The sequence below is a fragment of the Microtus oregoni genome, unplaced genomic scaffold, assembly GCF_018167655.1.
Source record: "Microtus oregoni isolate MIOR12 unplaced genomic scaffold, Mior012 000062F_ref0000492, whole genome shotgun sequence".
Classification (NCBI taxonomy): Eukaryota; Metazoa; Chordata; class Mammalia; order Rodentia; family Cricetidae; genus Microtus; species Microtus oregoni.
Genome location: NW_024543872.1, coordinates 4,754,905 through 4,767,812, shown reverse-complemented (window position 1 = coordinate 4,767,812; position 12,908 = coordinate 4,754,905).

The following is a 12,908-nucleotide window of genomic DNA, read 5'->3' as shown; positions in this document are numbered from 1 at the left end:
GCTGTGAGGAATTGACCCTGGGCAATAATAGAAATTAAACTTTTACACGAGAACAGCTGTCCACTTTTGAGCAGGTCTAGGTATTAGCTTCTTCAAGATCTATAGGAAGGTCTGGATGGTTCCCCAGCAGTGGAAGGGATATGGCAATGCATTCCTGAACTCCACATGCCCCGAGCCCCTCCCAGTTCCCCAGAATTGGTCCTTGAGTTATCAGGGGAAGCAGCTGAAGCTGTGGACAAACAGGCAGGGCAGGCAGGGACACAGGGACATGTGGTTTATAAATAAGGGTGGGCGGGACAAGGACAAATCAGGTAGGAAGTGGGGAGGGGAGCAGCAGGGAGAGGCAGAAGGTCTCAGCCTCTACCCCGACCTTGAATTCACATCCCTTCCCCAAGGAGCAGGCTCCCACTCAGATCAGAACTGACTGTCAGCCCCCTGTACCAGTCCCAGCCCCAGTAGCTCCAAAGGAAACCCAAGGGGCAAAGTCCTGGCCCAACCCCAGGTCCTCCCAGAGGGATTAGGGCTGCTTCCTCTTCAAAGTCTTCCAAATTCTCTGGACCACACAGGTTACACTCTAGGTTTGTAAATGGAAGGAGGGGCTAATTAGCACCAGGTGCTCAGGAAAAGGAGGGAGCTAGTGGAGGTGTGTGTGTGTGTGTGTGTGTGTGTGTGTGTTTGTGTGTGTGTGTCCCCATCCTAGCGACTGCTCTCTGTCAAGCTTCTTGCCTCTTTCTTCGGACACCGTGACCATCTCGATGTTTTGACCCTTTCAATTCTCCCAAGATATTTCAGTTACTTATTTCTTTAAAAAGCAGAGCATATAGTCAGGCATTGGGGCATACCTCTATAATTCTAGCACTCTGGAGGTGGGGGTAGGAACATCAGGAATTGAAAGTCAACCATTGAAAGTTTGGTGCCACCCTAGGCAACATGAGACCGGGTCAGACAGCCTGGCTTAGGATCTGGGGTCTGACGCCAGCCATACGATCTTCAAGGACTGATGTACCCTGTTTCTCCATCTTTAGAAAGGACCGCACATCCAGAGGTCTTTGTGGATGCAGACTCTCCATACCACAGTGCTCTGGCTCACTCCTCCTCCTCAGTTCCCCAACTCTACAGCCGCGGATCTGCTCCACCTATACATTAAAGGCTGCATGAACCTCAAGGGCGATCAGAACCATTATTTCCTCAGGCAACAGGTAGGGGGCTATAGAGTAGAATGGAGAAAGAAGTGAAGGACCAGGGCCGATGGAGCTGCTAAGGGCGTGGCCTGGAGGCGCCCCATTTTGTAGGTCCCACCATGTCATCCCTCTGCTTATGGCTCTAAGCAGAGTGGCTGGTCAGGGGGCACTGGGCCTGAGTCCTGGCTTTGTGGCTGACTGTGTAATCTTGGCTAGTCTTCTGTTCTCTCTGGCTCTCGGTGCTTCTCCCCACCGAGACAAACGAAAGGCTTCCAATTCCAATTCCTGCCTCAGCCCGAGGGCACTGTGCTCTACCCAACATGCTCAGGGGTCAGGGCCTAGCTGGAATTCTGCCTGTAGCCCTGTTTGTTCCTTCTCAGCTGGGGTTTGGGGTTCGTTCTCACAAGACGCTCCCATCATGCTCTGGGGACACCACTCCCTGTGTTCTTTACGCTAGTATGCAATAACCGCTTTACACCCCAAACAAAGACTTTGTAGGTTTGAATAAGAACATCACAGCGAAGGGCAGCATGGGAATGGATAGTTCCTGGGGGTCCCCTCTTTGAGAACCTCAGGTGCCCCACTTTTTCCTGCAAACTCAAGCCAATTATCCACATAGGACACATGCAGAAACAGCTGAACCTGTTCAACCCACAGAAGCCCCTGCTCCAAGGAGGAGGGCAAAGTCTGGGGAGACGCTGGAAGTTTATAAAGGCCTGAGTTACCCATGTACACATCAAAGCACTTCTTCCGTTAGAGGAAAACAAAGTGCCACGTTGTTCTCACATCGCCTGGCCTGGCTGGAGGCCAGCGCTCCTCCTCACCTTTGCCTCTCACACCTACCTTGCCCTCCACCTCCATTCACTTAGCAGGTGCCCTGGCCAGATACCCGAAGGGGCCACACTGCTTCTGGTAGAAAGGGAAGGGGGCACTCAGGAAATGGACCAGGGTCTGGGCAGGGTGGTCTTGGGTGGACAGGGCCACGGACAGGTAAAGATGCAGCATGCTCCTTCTACCTGCACTAGGGACATTGGAGTTCTCTTCCTCCCGGCCCTAATCGCTTCTCACAGGGGGCTCTGGGCATCCATTGTACATGGACTCTAGGGACACACTACCATAGAAGACCCAGTCTAGCCCATATGTCCAGTTAGGATCCCAAATTCTAAGTCAGAAGATGCCTTAAATAAACCCTGGACAGAAACATTTCTGAGAGTGACCCATGGAAGCTGGGGAGTAGCCAGCGATTGTAAAGCTATGGTTAAGAAAGGGCTGGGGATGGGACATCTGCCTTTGTGCTATTCATTCTGAGGAGACAGGGACCCTGCTTTTTCAATACCAGTGATTCTCAATCTTTCTAATGCTCTGACCCTTTAATACATTTCCTCATGTTGTGGTGACCTGAACCATAAAAGTAATTTTATAATTACTTCATAACTGTAATTTTGCTAATTTTATAGATCGTATTGTAAATATCTGATACACAGGATATATAATTTGTGATCCCCAAAGGGTCAACCCCATAGGTTGAGAATAACTGTTCTATACTGTTCATTTTCTCCGTAGGGAGGGCAATGTGAGAGCAAAGTTCAGGATTGTGGTTATTCTGATCTTTCCCTGAGTACAGCCTGAAACCTACAGCAAAAAGCCATTTGAGCTAAATATCCAGAGGTAGCTGACCCCCGAACCTATCCAGTTTAAGGCCCCAGTCCCAAACTGGGTAAGTATTAAGGGCCCTTAACATTCATAGGAGTACTCTCCAGTCTGCTTCTCGAAGATGATGTAGTTGCTCAGGTTCACCACCGGGGGCGGTGGACGCAGGTGAGACGAATGTCTCAACATAGCAGCTTTGCAAACACGGAAGGCTCTCTGCGACAGCGAGAAGCCAACTGTCCACTATCAAGGAGTCCACCTGTTTATGGGATGGGCAGAAAGAAGTCACCCCGCTATCTCCAGCATTCACCCAGCGTGGTCAGAAAACCATACCATTCGCTACTGCTAGAGTTTAAATATAATTGTATATGTGGTGTCCAGATAAATATTTTTTAAAAACTAGAATATAGGAATAAAAGATAATGCTTGTTTTGGCGGTTTACCCACATTACAGAACTCTGTGCCTTGGTCCTGAGAACATCTAGACTTTCATACAGAAACTTTTAAATACAAACATTGGGTTTTCCTTAAACAAAACAAAACAAAAACCAATTTATTCTGTACTTTCTGTTTTTGTGTTAAGACCTACGTATTTTTATTAGATTAACTGAGTAATAATTTACAAAGAATATATTTCTAAATGTAAGGTCTGATAAATTTTACCCAGTGTGCACAGCCACAATCGTGATCTCTGGGACATTCCTAGCATCCCCAAACATTGTCTCCCCAACCCCTCACTATTCATTCATACCCTCCCCCCTGTGCCCTGACTACCTCAGCTTCTCTGCTGCTGCAGTTTTGTTCTCCTGGAAGGAATTATTCTAAGCCTGATTTCTTTCACTCAGCACAATGCCCTTGACATTAACCTCTATCATGTTTAAGAGCCATGTCCCTTTTTATCATCAAGAATTATTCCATAGTATGCAAATGCCACATGAACTCCCACCAGCAGTTTGAGCTGCTGGATAAAGATCTTTGGATATCTGAATACAAGTTTACCTTGGGCAAATATGTACTTGGAAGATTACTGATTCAGATAAGTGTGTTTGACTTTATATTTAACTTCCAGCCTGTTGTCTGGATAGGCTCTGCTTTGTATTCCAGATTTGTAGGTGTTCCCATCTTTACCAGTGCCTACACTGGACCTTCACACTCAGTTAGCCTGTCCAGCTTGGTGTGCAGTGGGGTGTCATGGTGGAGTTTATGTTCCTCTAACGGCCAGTGATGCTGAATATCTTGAAGAGATCTTATTTGCTATTCATAGCTTCTTCGACTGACAAAAGAGCTGTCCATCCTTCTAAATCTTTTTGCTTCCTTGTCATTAAAGAGGTAGGGCGTTTTATGAAATACATACTTTAGAAATGTGTCTTCCCCGCGGCTTTCCTTCTCATCCTAGGTAGTTTTACTTGGAAAGAACCTTAGACTTAGCACCCTTGCAGAGGTCACACTGAGTTCTGCTAATGGTAAATCTCAGTGGTCAAGCATTAGAATCTATGTTAGCACCGCAGTGCAAATATCTGTGCACTTTCTAAAGATCAAGCTCCAGTTACGTCTCCCTGGTCTATTCTAACCTGTGTTGGGCCAGTATTTTGTCAGCGGCCCTCAAGAGCCTTGTGCAAGCTTTCTCCTCATTAGATTGGACTACTGGGCTTGGAGCATACGATGCGTTCTCATTACGTCACACCATAGCACACCTAACTTCTCACTGGAGATGATAGCTTTGAACGTTTCATGTCTGATGCCTTTCTCTACTCCCCCCTTGATGTCTAATGCACATTTGGGAGAGACACTTGGAGACCAGACAACTATCCCATTCTTCCTAAACTTTGGCATTTAGTGGTGGATTTGCAGGTAGAGATTGCTCCCATGATGTTCTGAGTTCCTTGTTTCAGCTCCCTGTAGTGACCGAGTCCATACGCAGGGCTGTGCCCCCTTCTCTGCCATCTATTTCCAGCCCTGCCTGTGTCGGTGTTTGTTTTTCTCTTTAGATCATAATACCATGTCTCTGCTCTTTATTTGCTTGCTTACCTGCCCGGCCCCTGCAGTGGGAGCTCTGCCAGGCTTGACTGATCCCCAGTTCTCTCTCTCTCTCTCTCTCTCTCTCTCTCTCTCTCTCTCTCTCCCTCTCTCTCTCTGTCTCCTGAATACTTTTGTTGTTTCTAGCACTGAGAAAGGCTTCTCCAGGCTCATCTTGAATTATTTGGTATGTAGTCCCCAGGTCAACCCTTTCTTAAACACCTTAGGTCCTATATGGCATGTGATATTTAAATGTATTTAGATACTAGACAGCTGCCAGGTGATGTAGGGATATCACTGCTTTTGTGACATTGTAGGCCAGAATTGGGACATTTGTGAACACGAATATGTGTGCACACATATGCTTGTTCATGGATTGACAAATCTACATATTGGTAATCTACTGACCTGTCAACCCACCATCCATCACACTGCCTATTAAAGAAGCCTGATTTTGCACTAACACTGATTCTGGCCCAGCACAAACTCCTCATTGCTCTTTACCCCCTAGCTTCCAAACTAGTATTTGTTTCACCATCTAGTGGCCATTCAGATTCTTTGACTTAGAAACAGACAGAGCATAATATGTGTTCCTTTTTGTCTTTAGCCTCACAGCATCCAGGTGAAATATTTAGACTATATCCTCTCTTTTCTGTCCACTACTGGTGACTAAATCACACGTCTGTGATCTAGCCAAGCTAGTTTGTCACAGCCTGCTCTCATCTGGAACCTGCTAACATTCTGGTTGGACTTTATAATTTAGACGGTAAAGTGGGGACTGTAAGGTGCACAGAACCATACATCGAACACCACACTACAATTTAGAGGAAGTGTGTGTGTGTGTGTGTGTGTGTGTGTGTGTGTGCCGGCCTCTTCTTCCCCCAGCCTTAGGTAATTACTAACTTGTTTCCTGTCCCACCATCCTGTCTTCCCCTAGAGTGTCATATAAATGGAATGGCACGGTATGTAGCCTGTAGGATTTGACTTCTTATATTTTTAATCTGTGAGAGTAAATTTGAATTCTTCTACACTGTGATGTGCAGTATTCCCTTTTCCACAAGCAAGCATTCACATGTTGAAGGCCATCTGGGAAACGCCCAGGCTTTTGAAGTAAAGATACCCTCTGTAAGCATTTGTGTATAGGTGAACTTACATGTCCAATTAATCTGGACATAAACCTTGGAGTAGGATTAATGGCAAACGTAGATTTAACATTAAAAGAAAACATTACACAGCTGGCAAAAACCTGTGCTCATTTGGACAGACACCACGAATAGGCACCTTCTTTAGCGCCGGCAACCCCAACTTCCAGAGGCTTGGAGCTGGTTTTTAAACCTGGGCTTGTCACCCTGGACCCTGAGACCTGGAATCTTATAGTTCAACTGTCAGGTGTAGTTCTGGGCCCTTGAAGCTAGCAGCCTTCTGGGGTCATGAAGACCCCAGAGCCGCAGTCACTGGCATGCTTGGCTCTTAGTCATTTCCAGTTCTCTGGAACTTGCTCTTTCGGAGTCATGAAGACCCCAGAGCTGCAGCCACTGGCCTGCTTGGCTCTTAGCCATTCCTAGTTCTCTGGAACTTGCTCTTCCGGGGTCATGAAGACCCCAGAGCTGCAGTCACTGGCCTGCTTGGCTTTCAGCCATTCCTAGTCCTCTGGAATTTTCATGACTCAGTCTCAGTGTCTTCCCTTTTCACAACCTCTTGGCTATTGTCCTCTTGGCTTTCTGTTGTCACTTGTTGTCTTAGTGCTTGTGCCCTCTTTCCTACTTCATAGCCTTTGCTCCAGTCACTCTCTGGAGTTCTCAGTGTCCTCCTGGCTCCTAACTAGGCTGTAGACCCATCGGCTGTGGAGTTCAGGGAGTTGCTGACACGATAATCCTCTACATCCACTTCTTTGTCACCTCTATTGTGTTCTTGGTACTGGAAGCCAAGGATTCTACTGCTTACAGTACTACCAGCTCAGCTTCCCCAGCTTAGGACAAAGATCAAGAGTAGACCATCAAAAACCTAAAGGAAAAATATAAGGGACAAGCTTTTCGTTTCGGGGTGACACACCTGAGGTAAGCTTACAGGAAGAGAGTTATCCTCAGACAGTGGAAACGAACCAACTTAACCTACTAGGAGAAGGGCACACATGGGCACAGCATGACAGTTTCGAATTTCACCAATCACAAGCCTCCCACCAACTACCACAGGTTTTCTGTTAAGTCACTAAGGAGGTGCCTCCTTCCTGCTGCAGGATGGCCAGAGTCATCTCTACCTCAGGAGGCCAATGACCCATGTGAAGTTTTTTTTATGGGATATTGTTTTAACTATGGTAAAGTGTGTTACATTTATTTCTACTGCATTTGTTTAATTATGTAAAGATGTGTTGCTGTTTCACCTTGACTACCTAGGGCATCTGATTGGTCTAATAAAAAGCTGAATGACCAATAGCTAGGCAGTAGAGGGATAGATGGGGCTGGTAAGCAGAGAGAATAAAAAGAAGGAGGAATATAGTGGGGTGGGAGAGAAGGGAGAATGAGCGTGGGGCCAGCCAGCCAGGCAGTTGCCAGACTGTTGTAATGGGAGTGGTGGGGCTGCATCCCCAGTACCCCGGCCGCCTCTCTAGCTTATGCCCCAAAATAACAACACACAAATTGTATTCATTTAAACACTGCTTGGCCCATTAGCTCTAGCCCTTACTGGCTAATTCTGATATCCCGATCAACCCATCTCTAATAATCTGTGTAGCATCAGTCTTGCTGGGAAAGATTCTAGCCTACGTCCATCCTGGGTCTGAGCTTCATGCATCTGCCTCAGAGAACAGAGCTATCGCGTCTGCCTGGGGGAGGGAAGTATGGCGTGTCTCTGAGCTCACTTCCTCTTCCTCCCAGCATTCTGTTCTGTTTACTCCACCCACCTATGTTCTAACCAATAAAATGGGCCAAGGCAGTTTCTTTATTTTTTAACCAATGACCTTCCTCCATCACCAGACAGATAGACAGAGTAGGACATACAGAATGAAAGAAAAGTAAAAAACCCTAAGGATGAAGAGAAGCAGGTTAAATTAAAGACTAAGAGCTGATGGGACAAGCATAAGATAAGGCCGAGCATTCATAGTTGATAATAAGTCTCCATTTCTTGATTTGGGAGCTGGTGGTCTGAGAAAGCTTGCTACAGAAGGTTCCTTGACTTGTGCAAGGTGTCTGGAGTAGTTGTGACTGGGGCAAATCCCCCCCACCTCCACCCCAGAACAGAAATTGTGAATGCACTGCTTCTGCAACTGACATGGACCTCCCTAGACACCGCTGATGTGCTCAGATCAGCTAAGCTACCGTGTGACTGTCTGGCCGATTGTCCAAGGAGGAGTTGTTTGGTTGACATCTCCCAGTTAAAAGACAATCAGCACAAGGGGGAAGATTTGTTATCTGTCAGTCAAAGGATCAAAACCAACCCATCTCCCCAGTAGCTTAGTTTGTCTGAAGGAAAACTAGGCACCAAAGAGTACTTACAGTAAAGGACTTGCCTTGACACTGTGATGTTAACAGTCCTTAACAGTGGTTAACCTCTGGCCAACTATCCTTAGTGGGATGTGGACCCCTTCTATTTTTCTCACTACAGAGTGTTTCCCATCTCAGCAATACTGTTTGACGTTCTTAACAAAGGTTTCAGAGGACTCCACTTGCTCTACATCTTCGTAAATACTTAGTTTTATTAGTTTGAAAGTTTTAGCCATTCTAGTAGGTGCTAATAGGTATAGAGTTTATATTTTGTAGCTTGTGGTTTTAATTTTCTTAATGACCTATGTGGAGAATATGCTCTGATGTCATTTGAATTGCCTCTGTTGATGGGTCTTTCTTGGAGAAGTATTTGCTTAGTTCTTTGGCACATCGAGAATTTTATTTTGCTTTTCTCTGGGTTTTGAATGCTTTTGTCTTTATTTTTAGTACAATTCTGATTGAAGATCTGACATCTGATCTGTACATCCTTGAAAAAATAATAAACTAATTTGTGGTTTGTCTTCGTATTATCTTTGAAGAGCATATGGCTTTGCTCTGTTGGATAATAACGTCTCAGTTTTCCCTCATGTGGATTTTGCTGTGAATTGCCTCTACTGTGGACAAGCGCAAGGAGACGCCAATCTCCCTGAGCTTTCTTCCAGGTTATTTATTGATTTTGGGTTTAAATTTAGGTTGTGATCCACTTTAGGTTAGGTTTATGAACGCTATAAGGTGTGTATTGAGGTTTACTTTTTTCTTTCATGTATGGGCATTCAATTGTTTCAGCAGTCTTTCTTAAAGAGCTGATCCTTTCTCACTGAATTGACTCTGTACCTAAATATGTGTGGCTCTATTTCTGGGCTCTCTGTTTTGTTACATTCCTTTATGGGGTTGTCCTTTTGCCAATATCACACTACCTTGTTTACTGTGGGTTTGTGGTAAATTTTTAAATTGAATAGTGGGCAACAGGATCTGAGTATGTTATATTGCCCATGGCTCATATCTTGAGTGCTTCTCACCAAATTTGTGGCATTATTTTGAAGGCTGCGGAGCCTTTAGGGAGTGGAACCCGGACAGCAGGAGGACACTTTTGAAGATTATACCCACTTCTGGTGCTAACCTGAATTCTTTCTTTCACATCCTGCAGGATGCCACCTGCCTGTCACCACAGAGCTGTTCTGCTATGCCTCACTGTGGTGGGCTGGATTCCTTCTGAAAACATGAGCCAAGCAAACCTTTCCTTTCCAGAGTTGTTTCAGCCAGATGTGTTGCCATAGAGATTAAAGTGGTGTCTAGCACCGTGGGGTCCTTTAACTTTCCTTCTTTAAGAGAATTATTTTACTTATTTTGCTCCCTTTGGTTTTCTGTAAAATCACTAAACTATATCAGTAAAGCAGCCACCTAAAGCTATGTTGATTTTATAGTTCAAATCAGAGAGAACTAAAAAAAGCATTTTCTTTAATTTTTTTTATTCTTTGCAAGTTGCATATATTTATAGAATGTATTGATCATATTTATCCACCATCCCTTCATCCAACTCTCCTTAGTGCCTCCATTCCTTTTTCCCTCCCAGATTCATGTCCTCTTTTAATTTAATTAATTTTGTTATGTTATTAATAACTCCTGAGTCCAATTAGTGCTATCTGTTTGCACGTGGGTGTAGGACCATCCACTGAGTCATGAAAACTCATTATGGTCACATCCCCAGTGAAGAGTGACTGTCCCTCCCTCAGTAGCCTTCAACTGCCTATAGTTCCTCTGATAGGGTAGAGCTTTGGGGACCCCTCTACCACTCATGCTGGAATTTTGATTGACTTGCTATTATGCAAGTAACCACAGCTGCTATGAGCTGATGCATGCAGAAGCCCTGCCAAGCCCAAATTTAACATTTCACAGCTCTCCTTCCCATTTACCAGCTCTTACATTCTTTCTGCTCTGTCAGAGGCTGTGGAAGTATTGAGCAGGTGACAGCTAGTGTTCAGATGTCAACCCACCAGAGGAATGATTCTCTGATGGAGAAGAATCCCATTAAGGTAAGGCCCATGGGACCACTGACTCTGGAAACTTTTGCTCCTGTTTATAATTTTCCATCTGCAAAAGCAGCTATGGTGTCTCCTCAATATCTGAATTGTAGTATATAATCTCATGTGATGTGTATATGCAATCTCATGATTGCATCTCAATATTATAGGCACATATATCCATGGGTGTTCAGGAAGATGACTTCTCAATAATCTGTATAATTTTGATATATAGAAAATATACTAGAAATATGCTTTATAACTAGATCTATTGTGCCATGAGGACTGTAAGATACTTAAAAGCCTTCTTTGTTTCTTTTACTCAGACTAACACAAGAAAACAACAATAATTTCTCCCCAGTCTATGACAAACTACATACAGTCAACCCATTTTTACCTCAGAGAAAGTTCAAACTAGACTGAATGTTTTTGTAAACGGATCCTAAGTTAAAATAAAAACTTTACAGAATCTTGGTTTCCACATGTACTCCAGACAAGAGTATTAAAACTAGGGTCTACATATGAGAAGGAAGCTGTCATATTTTTTTTTTTTTGTGCCCGGAGGACTTCACTCAGTTTTTAAAAACTCTATCCATTTGCCTGTGTCTTAGTTACTTTTCTATTGCTGTGATAAGACATCATGACTAAGACAACTTATGGAAGAGTTTATTGGGGTGGGAACTCACAGCTCCAGAGGGTTAGAGTCCATAACTATTGTGGGGGCAGGCAGGCACGAGACTGGTATGATAACTGAGAGCTTGTATCCTGATCTGCAAGTAGGAGGCAGAAAGAGCTAACTGGGAATGGCATGGGCTTTTGAAATCTTAAAGCTCACCCCCAGTGACACACTTCCTCCAACAAGGACATTGTTCCTAATCCTTTCCAAACTGCTCTACCAACTGGTGATCAAATATTCAAATACATGCCTGCATGGGACCATTCTTATCAAAACCACGAATTCTGTAAAGTTCATGATTTCAGCTTTTTTACAAGTGAGTAATATCCCATTGTGTATATGTACTACATTCCCCTTATCCATTCATGAGTTGATAGACAGCTTGGGAAATACCATTTCCTCTCTATTGTGAATCAAGATATAGTGAACATGGGCGTGCAGTATCTCTGTAGTAAGATAGAATGGACATTGGGTATATGCCAGGAGTGGTTTGACTGGGTTACATTGCAGTTCTGTATCTAGTTTTTTTGAGAAACTTCCAGAATGATTTCCACTAATGGTGTATAAGGGTTCCTCTTTCTCCACATTAATGCCAGTATTTGTTGTCACTGTATTCCTGATCCTGGCCCCCAAATGGCACTATGTAATCCACAAATACTAGTTCTAGGAGCTTTTCTGTGGGTGTCTTGAATTTTCTACAAATGCTGGTGTATACTCAAAGAAATCCAGAACAAAACAAAGTAAAAAAAATAGCTTTATTTTTTTCATTGATATCTATAGTTCCCTGCTGTCCTTTTGATACTGAGTAGGAGTAGGGAAGGATGCTGTTTTTGGATCCCAAGCTTAGGGTAAAGAATTAACCTTCTGTTATTTGTCACAGTAACAGCTGTGCTTTGAAATGTTCTTATTTATTATGTATTTATTTATTTAGAGAATTTCCTATGTGAGTAATGTATTCACATGGTTTCTCCCCTCACATGGACCCACTACAAGAGTAATAGCTACAAACCAATGGTTGCTGAGAGAGAGAAAATTCATCTTAAAAGGTGATGAAAAGCCTGCAAGATTATCCAATCTCAAGCAGTCAGCCCTAATTACTTATACATATGAGCAACAGCAAACAAATTTAGCAAATTATATTAGAATATATATATATGTGTGTGTGTGTGTGTGTGTGTGTGTGTGTGTGTGTGTGTAATAACTAAATAATAAGAGGTCAAGACTTTGAGAATGAGTCGGGGGAACACAGAAGGAGCCTGAGAGAGAAACCCATTATACCATGGGTTATGATTCATGAAAATTGCATTTCTGGAGGTGTCTAGACAATTTTTTGGCATCTCAATAATCAAAGAATTTCTCATCAACATTTGTGTTGCATGCATGCACATACATATAAAATTTCCTTGAGAAGGACTAGCTGTTAAACAAATTCTCTGGTAGGTAGACAGTTAGGGAGAGGGAATAAAGATGGCAAACTTCAAAGATGGCCAAATTTTCCCTCACCCTCCTATCTGACATGAAAGCCTGAACTTAAAACAAAGGCCTTGTGGGATTTTTCTCCTGCCTATAGATCCCTTGATAATGGGCTAATTCAACACATTCAAGCCTGGATCAGGAGGTATTTTCATAACAGTTGTAGGCCAACTAGTTATTTCGTCTTTCTATAAACCAATTGAGCCTAAATTAGGGGAGGAAGACCCTTCACACTTTAGAAACTCCCGGCCTTCGAGGAGAAGGCCAATCATGTATTGGATTCCTGAGTGCCTCTTCTGTTTTGTGGAGTTTTTTTTTTCCCTGGGTACCTGCTGTAGGTGTGTGCTTGCTGATCCCTAATAAAGCCTTCCTTCAACTGTTGATTTTCTCTGCTCCTATTTGCTATGTTAGC